This window comes from Sarcophilus harrisii, chromosome 5, assembly GCF_902635505.1.
Source record: "Sarcophilus harrisii chromosome 5, mSarHar1.11, whole genome shotgun sequence".
Classification (NCBI taxonomy): domain Eukaryota; kingdom Metazoa; phylum Chordata; class Mammalia; order Dasyuromorphia; family Dasyuridae; genus Sarcophilus; species Sarcophilus harrisii.
In genome coordinates this window covers 83,698,056-83,712,821 of record NC_045430.1, presented here as the reverse complement: position 1 = coordinate 83,712,821, position 14,766 = coordinate 83,698,056, and positions in this window count along the sequence as shown.

Below are 14,766 nucleotides of genomic sequence, written 5' to 3'. Positions count from 1 at the left end.
TATGAGAATATATTCTGATGGAAGTGGCTATCTTTGATGATGAGAGGATCCAAATCAGTTCCAATTGATCAGTAATGAACAGAACCAGCTACACCCAGTGAAAGAACACTGGGAAATGAGTATGGCCCACAACATAGCATTTATACTCTTTCTGTTGTTGTTTGCTTGCTTTTTATTTTTCTTCTCAGGTTATTTTTACTTTCTTTCTAAATCCAATTTTTCTTGTGCAACAAGATAACTATATAAATATGTATGCATATATTATATTTAACACATTCTTTAGCATATTAATATTAACCAGAAACTGGTCCCAGAAATTGAGTCTGCCAGGACAATTCCAGCAGAATAAGGGGGTTCAAAGTTAAAGCAGAATCAGCAATTACAGTCCAGCTGGGGTTACAAATAATAAGCCAAGCAGGCAGTAAAGACAAAAAAAGGACTGCTGGAAGGGCTTCCATTTTGAACTGGTGGGTTAAGAGGGACAGGCATTCCTGGCACTTGGGGATCCCATTCTTTCAAGTACTTTTGAGAAAAATCTACCAGCTTTCCTGGTCCCTTATCTCTTATCCTCCCCTTTTGTTTTATTGCAGGAATTATTCAAGGGGGAGTAAAAAAAGTTCCAATTGTCGAATAGCCATCCCACATATAAGTCCTGAAAGTGAATTAAGGTTCCTATACATAACAGACTAGTACAGTAGGGATTTTCTGCCCTGGAATTTATTCAAAGATCCCTCAAATAATTACATGGTCTGAAGGGAACATTGTGTTAAATTAGATAATGCAGATACATATTATAAGCATCATTTACAGCAACAGTTACCCAAATCTTAACTCAACATTTTCATCCTAAATCCTAAATACATTGTAATAGAGGATCCAGTTAGAACTTGGCATTCATTCATTCATCAACCACTTAAGTTCCCCCCAATTCAATGAGGCTCAAAGTCCATTATGGGCAAGGGTGATGGTCTCATCTTCTGAAACTGCTTCCTGATGAGAATGGGCACAGAGCTAAATCCTATTCCAGGGAGGGGGATTATGATATGGTGTGCTGGAAACATCCAATGGGCTGATCTAGGTCCTAGAAGCAGGTCAGTACAGCTGTAACATGACCAAAATTTAGAACAAAAAACAAATCTAACAAATAAAGGTTAGAATAATCTGAGATAGAGGGGACTAGTTCACAAGGACTCCTACAAAATGTGGAAAGGCCAATATAGACTGGCCAACAGCTTCCCATATAAGGAAACAAGTTTGCCACACAGGACACAGCTGTATTCCCAATAAACAAAACAGCAGCTAGGTCTCACAGACAACTATGCTAATTGTCTTCTCATTATTTTAGAAACCTCTAAGGACCTGAATATCTACAGACACAAATATCTAGTAACTAATAGATGACTAGGCTAAATACTCATTTGCCTAAGTATTCAGGATATAATGACCACATACAGTCAGATTGGAAACAGCAAGGTATAACATAATTGAATTGTATTAATGATTTTTACTATTTGTTCTGATCATAGAAATCAGCCACAGGAGGGAAAAGCAAGGACATGGCTATAACATAATATAATCGGTCAATGTTGATTCTTCAGTATATACATGATCCTGTCATACAGGATAAAGTAGTCTTCACTCAGTTTTACTCCAAATAATCATCCCAGTAACTTTCAAATGGTGGAACTTTAAAACTCCCAAATAGTATTTGTTACAGGCCCAAGAAATTTTACCTCCAATAACAAATCTCATTAACCAAAGCTTCAGATGAGTCCTAAATAGGTATTTACCATAACCTTATATTGATAACAGTAAGAGATTTGTCCCAGAGAGTTCACAGTTTATCTTTCGTATCTAAGTAAATGTTTTTTAAGGTCAATATTATACAAACCATTTTGCTTTTAAAATGACCAATATATAGAAAAAACTCTAAATTGTCTATTGTCCATAACAGAAACATGTTTATTTATTTATTTTTTTAAATAGCTTTTTATTTACAGGTATGTATGGGTAACTTTACAGCATTAACAATTGCCAAACCTCTTGTTCCAATTTTTCACCTCTTACCTCCCACCCCCTCCCCTAGATGGCAGGATGACCAATAGATGTTAAATATATTAAAATATAAATTAGATGCACAATAAGTATACATGACCAAACTGTTATTTTGCTGTACAAAAAGAATCAGACTCTGAAATATTGTACAATTAGCTTGTGAAGGAAATCAAAAATGCAGGTGGGCATGAATATAGGGATTGGGAAGTCAATGTAATGGTTTTTAGTCATCTCCCAGAGTTCTTTCTCTGGGCATAGCTGGTTCAGTTCATTACTGCTCCATTGGAAATGATTTGGTTGATCTCCTTGCTGAGGATGGCCAGGTCCATCAGAACTGGTCATCATATAGTATTGTTGTTGAAGTATATAATGATCTCCTGGTCCTGCTCGTTAACAGAAACATGTTTAAAGGGACAAAGGTAAAAACAATTATTCTCAGAGTCCCTTTAAATAATGGGCATAACCTCAAGATGATTCAATACAATCAATTAAAACTCATACAAAATATCCTAATTTCATATAAAAAACCCTTTCAGATTTAACATCAATAATTTCTTAATTCTTAAAAAATATCAATTAAACCTTTGGAAATAACCCTATAAAATATATATATCACATTTGTTATCACATGCCTTAAGCAAGGAGACCATTATGCACCTAAATAGACAAACATTCAGTAATTAACACCATGTAAAACTAGGCTGTTCCTTTAAGCAATAAAATGCTCTCTGCAGCAGAGAGTCAGCTGAGTTTCTCTTCACTTCTAAAAAGACAGTCACAAGTCAGTGGGGAGGAAGGTGAGTTAAATTTTTACCTTTGAAGCCAAAAGATCCCTTCCCATTTCTCCCTCCCCCATTCTATTTCTTTTTATAATTAACTTTTAGGATGCCAAATCCCACTCAGGATTTACCCAACCAGTGTATTTCCCAAACAAATGGCAAGTTCCTTCCATTACAAGACTTGCCTCTTTATGTCCAACTTTCTCCCCTTTTTCTCTTACATGCTTTCCTTCTCTTTTTCCTCCCAATTCCTTCCTAATACTGTCCTTTATCTCCCTTTCCAACAAGTTCCATCTCTTTTTCTTCCTGCCTATACTATTCCTCTCTCTCTCTCCAACAACCTATCAAATCAATAATTTTGAATTTTTTTTAGGTTACAATATTATAATAATCCCTGCTTAATTATCAATTTCATAATTTTCAACAAATGATAGCCAAATAAACTCATCACAAAATGGATAGGAATCTCATGTAATTTATGTCATTTCAAATCTTAATATACACACCAATTAAAATTATTTAAACAAAATCAATATTTTTCCCTGTGATATTCTAACCAGATTTTCATTCAAACTATCAATTGTTTCTGCAAATCAATCTTTCTTATCCCATTTATGTAAAAATCACCTCTTTTCTCCTTTCCTTACTTTTCTTTTCCTTCTAAACTTTTAAGATTCACAATACAGTTAACTGCTAAATAACTTCATAAAGATCATACACATGCTCAAAAGAGCTAACAAAATTTTAAAGCATAACTTATAATGTTTACAAATTACCTAATATATGTTTTAGAAGGTAAAGTACTTCATCTAATTAGGGGGTGTGTGACCTCTTCAGGTAAGGTATCAGGACTTTGTTTTAACAAGCTATTGTTAAAGTTAATCAAATCAAATACAGCCTTAAAAAATTTTGTCTTTCAGTAGTAATGGTTCAATATTCAAACAAATTCCTAAAATGTTATACCCAGAATAAACAGATTTAGCATGCACAAGGCATAGGATTATCTCCCACAATTTCCAGAACATAGTACCACTTTAAAAACTAAGTCTCCAAAATTCAATAGGCCAATAAGCCAAAAGGATATGGCTTTTTCCCCCTTAAATAAGTTCCCCTAAATTCCAATCAATTGTTGCAGACAAACTGAATTACCATTTGGTTTTATACACACACACACACACACACACACACACACACACATATATTTTTTAAACTGTCTCTCAGAAGTTTGACTAGTAAAGTTTTTTTTTTTTTTCGCCAAAGTTTTTTTCCCTTTCTCTTACCTCCTCTCAGGCAGAGCTGAAATTTGAATCAGACAAGATTTTATTGTCCCCCTTTTTTCCTTAGCAAGCTTTTCGAAAAACCGTTTTTCTGCCAGGTTTTAAAAGCAGTCAAGCTTTTCTTTGTTCTTCTTTTTTTCCAAATTAGTGTAGACAGGTTACAATTAAGTCCAATAAGAAGTTAAAAACCACAAGCATTTTTTTATGCTAAGCACGTTGGTAACACTGAAATGACCAATTGCCCAACTTCTTAATCATTGTTCTTAAAACTTAACACAACTTCTTAAATCAACCCAACAGATAGACAAATCACAAACACAGACCACACAGACACAACATTTAACATATACAGGATAGGGGCAAACTCCTGATATCTCAGGAGTGCCTTGAGGGAAGTTTTCAGGTTGACTATCTCTCCCTCACTGAACCCAAATTGAGCTTTAAATAGACTTCAAAACTCCAGTTTGGTGCATTCTCTGCCTTTACAGAGAGTATCTAGATGTAAAAAAAATTACCCAGCACCCAGATTTGTGCCTGGAGGCACTCAGACCAGTAGGGTTTAAATACCTTAAAACCACCCAGAATTGTGCACTAAAGCACCCAAATTTGTTTTGGAAGGCACCCAGACCAGATTGTACCACAAGCCTCTTTGGCACTTCGTCAGCTCAACTTATCCTGGGAATCCAGATTTGCTAGCAGTCAGACCAGACAGAATACTTACCCTGCAGGGGTTTCAAACCAGTTACTGCACTGCGGCTGAAATAGAGATGTCTGTGGTGAGTTCTTGCTGTGGCTGGAACTGCTCTCTCCATGGGATTCTGGAAAGGCTTCCCTAAAAAGAGTCCAGGTCCAGACGGCACAAGACTCCCAGCAGAAACCTGTTTGCTAATCTCTAATTTTGCTCTCAGATCTCATATTTCGATGGGGCCCCCAGAAATGTAATGCTGGAGAAACTGAGGCAAGACAGAGATTAGGGTTTTTAATATTTCAATAGTGGAAAATTTGGACTAGCATAGCCAGCCAGCTTGGATGGGACTCTTGTCTCAAAGCATCCAGCAACCAGCAAGTAATTCGAGAGTTTTATAGGATTCCAGCTATCAGGGAAATAAAGGCAAGGGGAGGGGGGAGGTACAGAGCACTGGCAGAGTGGAAATTCCAAAAAGAACCATAACTTTTGAATTCTGACAGGTTGGGGGTCAAGAAGGCAGTTGAACAGGAGACAGGAACTCTGAGACTAGGAGATACCTAACTAAGCATTTGAGATAAGCCATCTGGAGTTTTATGGTTCTTTGGAATATGACAGTGGCCAGAGGCCCCTATTCTCTCAGGCCCAATGGGACAAGGAAGGGGGCGGTTGCCATTAGGGAAACTGAGGCAGAACAATTCAGGGAAACTGAGGTTTTTCACATCTATATCTGGTCACTGTATCCAGATAAGAGAAAGTGAGAATGGTGATTTTGCACAGCCCTCCCTCACTGCAATCCAATTCACTTGCAAGTCATGCCATCACTTCTCTGAGTCATATTCTCTTGAATAAATGAAGTATTTTATTCTTTAGTTATTTCATCAAATATCTTTTCTCCTCGATAAAGCAGGGTGCATGGATTCAGTCATCTGGCCGATTATCAGGGTAACTAGCAGAAGTGGAGGCAGAGGGAGAAGGGAGAAGTCACTGTGCCCACAAATATACATGAATAATAAAATTTACTAAGACTGACACCACTTTGATCTGTGAATAGAGTTGATAAGAGTTATGGAGCCTGGAGCTAGTCGCTTAAAAATAATTGTGAAAAAGACAATGCCAGAGGTTAAAGTTTATACAATCTTCCATGAACATTATGTTCCTGAACCTTAAACATTCTCCATGTTCTCTGACCCTGATCTACTTAAAACTCTCATTAGGTCATCCTAAATTAAAACATATTTGTTCAGTAAACAAGTAGATTGATTTGGAAATTACTGTTCTAAAGCACCTGAAGGATTTTTTTACATTGAACTGAGCAATCCATCATACTGTGTCATCAGCAAAGTTTGTGAGGAGAAATTAGAACACAGAAAATTTGAACAAGAGGATCAATAGAGGATAGATTTACCTTGGAAAGCTGAGTTTGGGGAATACTTTCAGTAGTCTCTGAAGAAAGAGAAGGGATCCTAGAATCATTGATTTAGACTTTCAAGAGTGCTTAGAATCCATGTAGTCCAATTTCCTCATTTTATGAATGAGTTTAGAAGCTTGGAGCATGTATGCAAGGTCATTCAGAGTCAGAGCAAAGACTCAAAACCAGGCTTTCTAATGCCAAATCTAGGCTACTTTTCACTGCACTGTAAGATAGGAAGACCTAAAAATGTCATATCCCAAGGATTTCACAGACTGAGATTCAGCAAGATGGCATTTTTGGTTTGGTTAATGTCTATTTTTTTTTAATCCGTGTATGGAATTTCTGGCATGGAAACTTCCTTCACTGATACAACAACATAAGTTTTCTTGGGTTCAGGATCAGCCTTCTATCTAGTATTGCTGTTGTTGTTCTGTCATCATGTTCAAGTCTCTGAGACCTTGTAAACCATAGCTTGACTAAAATACAGTCCATGAAGTTTCTTGACAAAGATACTGGAGTGATTTGCCATTTCCTTCTCCATGGATTAAGGTAAACAGTAGTTAAATAGCTTTCCCAGGGTCACACAGCTAGTCAGTGTCTAAAGCTAGATTTGAACTCAGATTTTCCTTACTCTAGGCCCAGTGCTCTATCTATCTACTAAGCCAACTAACTGCCTCCTCTATCTGCTATTTGCTTCTCTGAGAAATAAGTTATTTTTGATACAAGCAAAAATGGTGCATTATTAGAAAAAATTCCTTAATCTAAGCTCTATGTAGACCTTGACTAAGGTTGTCAGAAAAATTTATCAAGCCATAATTGCATAAACAGGAATTACTTTGGTTCCAACTGCCCTAGAGCCAGATTTGATATAGTTTGTTCCTCCTCTAAGTATTTCGAGTTGTTCTTTACCCTTAGGGGAGTTGAGGGATAGCCAATCTCTCTGCCATTGGTTCTAGCTCCTACCAAAGTTCCTGTACTCTAGTTCCACTTAGCCAATTAACAATCACTTGCACTTACAAAGGAATGCTTATACCCAAAATATGGCAAGAATAAACATATAAGCATGCTCTGTACCTATCCAGGGGAAAGCAACAGGGAAATTCCTTTATGTACTACCTCAGTCTTTGAGGAGAGGGATGGGATTTGGTTCACATTTTAGCTTAGTTCCCATATAACTCAGGTCCATTGAGTTCCTCATCCAAAGCTTTCATCCAAAGTCCTTGGCTTTTCCAGGGTTCCCTGTGGGGCTGGCTACAACATCTGGCCTGGAATTTGTCCTCCAATGTTGCCAGGTCTGTGAATTCTACTGCCTGCACTTAGATCTAAAAAGAACAAACCGAATAGACCAGAAAATAACCCTAAGCCCATTTCTTGGGGCCACAGGGCCTAAAAGGGAGCAGTGGAAGAGGTGGCGAGGGGGGCGGGGAGGGTTAGGGGAAGGTAAGGCTTCCTTTCACCCAGATTCAGTTCATGGTTCCCATGCTATGAATAAACAGAACCTTCACCCCCTCTGGACATGGTGGAAAAGAAAATGTGTCCCTGCCCAGCCATTTAAAAAAATTATTTATTTATTTATTTTCATATACATTGCTTCATGAATCATATTGGGAGAGAAAAATTAGAACAAAAGGGAAAAATTATGAGAGAGAAAAAACAACAGAAAAAAGAAGTGAACATAGCACGTGTTGATTTCATTCAATCTCCTTAGTTCTTTTTCTGGATGCACATGCCATTTTCTGTCTAATATCTATTGGGATTGCTTTGGAGCACTGAACCACTGAGAAAAACTGGATCTTTTATAGTTGATCATTGCACATTCTTGCCGTTATTTTGTACAATGTATGTCTAGTTCTACTTATTTCATTCAGCATCAGTTCATGTAAATTTTTCCAGGCCTTTTTAAAATCAGTTGTCCATTATTTTTTTAATAGAACAATAATATTCCACTACCTTCATATACCACAGCTTATTCAGCCACTACCCAATTTTTGAGCATCTACTTATTTTCTAATTCTTTGCTACCACAAAAAGAGCTGCTACAAACATTTTTGTACATATGGGCCCTTTTCCCTCTTTTATGATTTCCTTGGAATACAGACCCAGTAGTCTGCCCCATCATTTTTAAAGATGCACCCTGTTCCTATTTTGCAGAATATCAAGAGGGTACTTCTATCCATGTGGTAGGGCAAGGAAGAAGGTCTTTTCCTAAAAGATAATTTCTGATCTCTCCCACATGATGCCTCCATGTTAAGTAATCTGGGATATATAAAACCCAGTTATGTTTGCAAATACAGCAACTGTCTCCACTTGAGAAAATTCTGCTCCCTGTTTGGGGGTATATCGATTAGTTTCCTTCAGGCTTCCTGCACTAAAAGGAATAAACGCAGTGTCCATTTAATTAGCCTAATCAGCCCAGTTTACTTTCAGGACCTTTATAAAGTATGCTTGCCTCTGACATTTGCCCCAGATCTTGGAACTCTGTTGAAAAGTGATAGGGATAGTAAAACTGTAAACTGTCAGAAAAAGTAAAAACAAAACACAAACCTAGCAACAATCCCTTCACACACACACACACACACACACACACACATAGACACACACCTTTCTCCCAGGGACATATCTTTGAACAGAGGGATGAATTGTCATTTCCTGGGGTATAGTAGCTGTAAACTGGAGGTCCACTCAGAGAGATATTGTTTTGAGGGGCTAAAGAGTGAGGAAATAGATGGACAACCATGCACGCACAGATCATAGTTGGGTATCTATAGGTCTATGTGTATGTGTATGAAAGTATGTACTTATGCTATGGATGTGAATGTCATGTATATCTGTGTACTGTGTACAAATGTCAGTCAGTCAACTGACATTTATTAAGTGCCTGCTGTATGCTAGACACTATGCTCTATATCAGGTAGGCAGTGAGAACATAAAGACAATATCCTCAAGAAGCTTACCTTTTATGTCTGTGTCAATGTTTGGCTGCTCTTTCTCTCTCTGCTAAAATGCTTTTGGAGTTAAGGCAAGTAGACATAAGGCCCATTGGTTCCATCCATCAGAACCAAACTTGTTAAATTGCTTTAGAATACTACCATGACATTCCATTGCATCCCCTTTTCTCATAGAATCTTATAGAAATTCCTCTAAATGTTTACCTAATCATGTATGCTTATTGTGTATCTAATTTATATTTTAATATATTTAACATCTACTGGTCATCCTGCCATCTGGGGGAGGGGGTAGGAGGTAAGAGGTGAAAAACTGGAACAAGAGGTTTGGCAACTGTTAATGCTGTAAAGTTACCCATACATATAACCTGTAAATAAAAGGCTATTAAATAAAAAAAATTAAATTAAATTAAAAAAAATAAATGTTTACCTAATTATTAATGGACCTGATTCTCCTCTTTGGGGAAAAAAGTCTGATTTTCTCCCACTCTTCAGTTATTTCACTGAATCAGAGATGAAAGACGTCTCAGACGTCATCTTGTGCAGAATACTTCTGATCCTAATCTTGAAATAGCTGTCATTTCAATCAACAGCAAAGTTCAGCATATAGTTTTTGGTTTTGACAATGTTCTGGCTTCAACCCTCATCATTTCTATCAAGGTCAAAGTTTCAGTCCTCTCAGTCTCACTTGATAATATTATCTTCTGTTTCTCTTCCCCCTTGAGGCTTCCCAGAATTGGAATCTGTCATTAGGCAATTTGCCTGTAATTCAAGTCTGAGGCACTTTGGATTCTCAGAAAATGCTAGGAAAAAAATGTCTGACACACATGCTTTCCTTCCTCTTCCTCCTCCCCTTTTGCTCCTTATCCACACCTTTTGGCTCAGCTCCAAAAGATTGGTTATATTGCTTATGGAAAATCATGGAAATGCTAGTGAAGAAAAGATGTTGAAAACATGAAACATAGTGATGGGAGAAAAGACATGATAATGGATTTCAACTACATGAAGACATATCATGTAGGAAAAGGTTGCATTTGTTCTGTTTTTAAAAATCTCAAATATCTGAGCCAACCATTCTGGAGAGCAATTTGGAATTATGCCCAGAGGTTTATAGAACTGTTCATAACCTTTGATCCAACAATACCACTACTGGTTCTCTATCCCAAAGAGATTACTAAAAAAGGGAAAAGGACTCACCTGTATAAAGATATTTTATGGTGGCAAAGAATTAGAAATTGATGAGATGCCCATTAAGCAAGTTGTAGTTTATGTATGGAATACTAATGTTTTATAAAGATGAGCAAGCAAATTTCAGAAAAACCTGGACTCATATGAATTGATGTTAGGCAAAGTGAGCAAAACCAGGAGAACATTGTTCACAGCGATAGCAAAATTATGTGATGATCAATTATGATAGACTTAGCTCTTCTCAACAATATAGTGATCTAAGACAATTCCAGTAGACTTGGGATGGATAATGCTGTCTACATCCAGAGAATGAACTTTGTACACTGAATGCAGATTGAAGCACACTATTCTCTTTTTTTTTTTTTCATAGTTTTATTTTATTTTATAGCCCTTTATTTACAGGATATATGCATGGGTAACTTTACAGCATTAACAATTGCCAAACCTCTTGTTCCAATTTTTCACCTCTTAGCCCCCCACCCTCTCCCCTAGATAGCAGGATGACCAATAGATGTTAAATATATTAAAATATAAATTAGATGCACAATAAGTATACATGACCAAAATGTTATTTTGCTGTACAAAAAGAATCAGACTCTGAAATATTGTACAATTAGCTTGTGAAGGAAATCAAAAATGCAGGTGGGCATAAATATAGGGATTGGGAATTCAATGTAATGGTTTTTAGCCATCTCCCAGAGTTCTTTTTCTGGGCATAGCTGGTTCAGTTCATTACTGCTCCATTGGAAATGATTTGGTTGATCTCGTTGCTGAGAATGGCCTGGTCCACCAGAACTGGTCATCATATAGTATTGTTGTTGAAGTATATAATGATCTCCTGGTCCTGCTCATTTCACTCAGCATCAGTTCGTGTAAGTCTCTCCAGGCCTTTCTGAAATCATCCTGTTGGTTATTTCTTACAGAACAGTAATATTCCATAATATTCATATACCACAATTTATTCAGCCATTCTCCAACTGATGGACATCCATTCAGTTTCCAGTTTTTAGCCACTACAAAAAGGGCTGCCACAAACATTCGTGCACATACAGGTCCCTTTCCCTTCTTTATAATCTCTTTGGGATATAATCCCAGTAGTAACACTGTTGGATCAAAGGGTATGCACAGTTTATAACTTTTTGAGCATAGTTCCAAACTACTCTCCAGAATGGTTGGATTCGTTCACAACTCCACCAACAATGCATCAATGTCCCAGTTTTCCCACATCCCCTCCAACAATCATCATTATTTTTTCCTGTCATCTTAGCCAATCTGACAGGGAAGCACACTATTCTCATCTTTTTTTGTTCATTTGTTTGTTTTCTTTTTTCTTTCTCATGATTTTCCCCTTTTATTCTGATTTTTCTTTACAACATGACTATTTTGGAAATATATTTAATATGATTGTATAATTATATTAAAATCTTATAAAAATGAATGTTGTAAACTATATTCACATACAATTGGAAAAATATTATTAAGTAAAAAAAATTAATCACAAATATGCAAATTTATTCCCCCAACATATGGGAAGCATAATCCTCTTCCCACTCTGTATCAGGAAGGGGAGGAGTTAGGGTTTATAGTTTGGCTCAGTTTCCACAAAGCACAGTCCCAGTTCAAAGTCGAAACCTCACCCTCGAGTCCTAGACTTGCACCTGGTTTTAGGAACTTCATGTTGAGATGAATGACTGCTGAACCATGGCATCTGCAATCCTGGCTCCAACTCTTTGTGGTTCCAACTCCCAGCACCTGAAGGTGAGGAGAACAAGACAGAAAGCAAACAAATCCCTTCCTCCCACCTCCCTTTCTATTAGGCCAGGACCATTTCTTGGAACCAGGGTAAAAGAAGAACAAGAAAATAGCACCTGTAAAGTTCATGGCATCCATGCTATGAATGAACTGTGATTTTCAACCTCTGGACACGGTCAAATGTGAATGATCAGTTCAATATTGACAGTTTTCCCCCCGCAAATAATTTCACATTCTTTTACTGATGTGTTACAAGCAAGTAACTTATTAACAGAGATATGTGAATTAAATGGGAGAGTACTTGATTAAATCAGTATTGATGATAAGCTCACAGACCATTAGAATTTTATCTATTCTTTATGATTAATGACATACAAAGGATATGAACAGACAATTCTCAGATGAAGAAATTGAAACTATTTCTAGTCATATGAAAAGATGCTCCCAGTCATTATTAATCAGAGAAATGCAAATTAAGACAACTCTAAGATACCATTACACACCTGTCAGATTGGCTAAGATGACAGGAAAAAATAATGATGATTGTTGGAGGGGATGTGGGAAAACTGGGACATTGATGCATTGTTGGTGGAGTTGTGAACAAATCCAACCATTTTGGAGAGTAGTTTGGAACTATGGTCAAAAAGTTATCAAACTGTGCATACCCTTTGATCCAGCAGTGTTACTACTGGGCTTATATCCCAAAGAGATTATAAAGAAGGGAAAGGGATCTGTATGTGCACGAATGTTTGTGGCAGCCCTTTTTGTAGTGGCTAGAAACTGGAAACTGAATGGATGTCCATCAGTTGGAGAATGGCTGAATAAATTGTGGTATATGAATATTATGGAATATTACTGTTCTGTAAGAAATGACCAACAGGATGATTTCAGAAAGGCCTGGAGAGACTTACACGAACTGATGCTGAGTGAAATGAGCAGGACCAGGAGATCATTACATACTTCAACAACAACACTATATGATGACCAATTCTGATGGACCTGGCCATCCTCAGCAATGAGATCAACCAAATCATTTCCAATGGAGCAGTAATGAACTGAACCAACTATGCCCAGAGAAAGAACTTTGGGAGATGACTAAAAACCATTACATTGAATTCCCAATCCCTATATTTATCCCCACCTGCATTTTTGATTTCCTTCACAAGCTAATTGTACAATATTTCAGAGTCTGATTCTTTTTATACAGCAAAATAATGTTTTGGTCATGTATACTTATTGTGTATCTAATTTATATTTTAATGTATTTAACATCTACTAGTCATCTTGGGGAGGGGGTGGGGGGTAAGAGGTGAAAAATTGGAACAAGAGGTTTGGCAATTGTTAACGCTATAAAGTTACCCATGCATATAACCTATAAATAAAAGGCTATCAAATAAAATAAATAAATAAATAAAATAAATAAATAAGATTCTGAGTTCCAAAAAAAAAAAAAATGATTAATGACATAAAGCAGACTTTCTTAATCAATTTTTTGTAGTCTTATTTTACATAACCAAGATTTATGATATAAACCAAGGAAGAGGAGTGAATCATGTGATTTTATGAGATTCTAGCATAAAGGCTTGATAATATCACGTTTATTCATATACCAGGATAAGGAACCTGTATTTTATTTTAATTATTAAACAGACAAAAGTACTAAATCTGTACCTGTGGGACATCCACATAAATATATCAAGTTACAACTGTCTTCAACTACCTAATTGTAAAAATAATTACATCACTTTAGAAATCTCAGGGACATCCAAGGAATCCCAATAGACTTTGGAAAGAAAATGCCATTTGAATCCAGAAAAAGAACTATGGAGATTGAATATAAATCAATACATGCTATGTTCACTTCCCTTTTCTGCTTTTTTTCCTTCTCCCATGGTTTTTCCCTTTTGTTCTGATTTTTTTCTTCCAACATGATTCATAAAGCAATGTGTTTTAAAAATGAATAAATTTTAAAAATCTCAGGGACAATGCTGGGGAAACGCATTCATATTTTCTGTTTATAATATTATATTATATAAAGATATATAATATACAATATTTTATAAAGATGAAGTATGGTATAGTGGAAATAGTGTTGATCATGAAGTTATCAGAATATGACATAGTTCAAATTCTTATAAAATTTTTTTCTCCTCAATTCCATATAAATACATATTTTTTGGCATTTGACCTTTTAAAAGAATTTTGAATTCAAAATTCTCTTCTTTCTTGCTTCCCTTCCCTTCTCTTTAATAAGGAAAGCAATTTAATATAGATTACACATATAAAGTCACCCAAAACACTTTCATAATGAGGCATGTTGCAAAACACGGACTAACACAAACCAAGAATAATATAACTTAAAAAGTGTGCTCCAATCTGTAATCAGACTCTTATTAGTTTTTTTTCTAGAGATAGCATTTTTTTTTATCATAAGTCCTTCAGATTTGTATCCATTTATTGTATTGTTTAGAATAGCTAAATCATTCACAGTTGATCATCATACAATATTGCTGTTACTGTGTACAATATGCTCTTAGTTCAGTTCATTTCACTTTGCATAAGTTTATTTAAGTCTTTCCAGGTTTTTCTGAAAGTATCCTGCTTATCGTTTATTTTCTTTCTTTCTTTCTTCTTCTTTTTTTTTTTTTTTTGGCTGAGGCAATTGGGATTA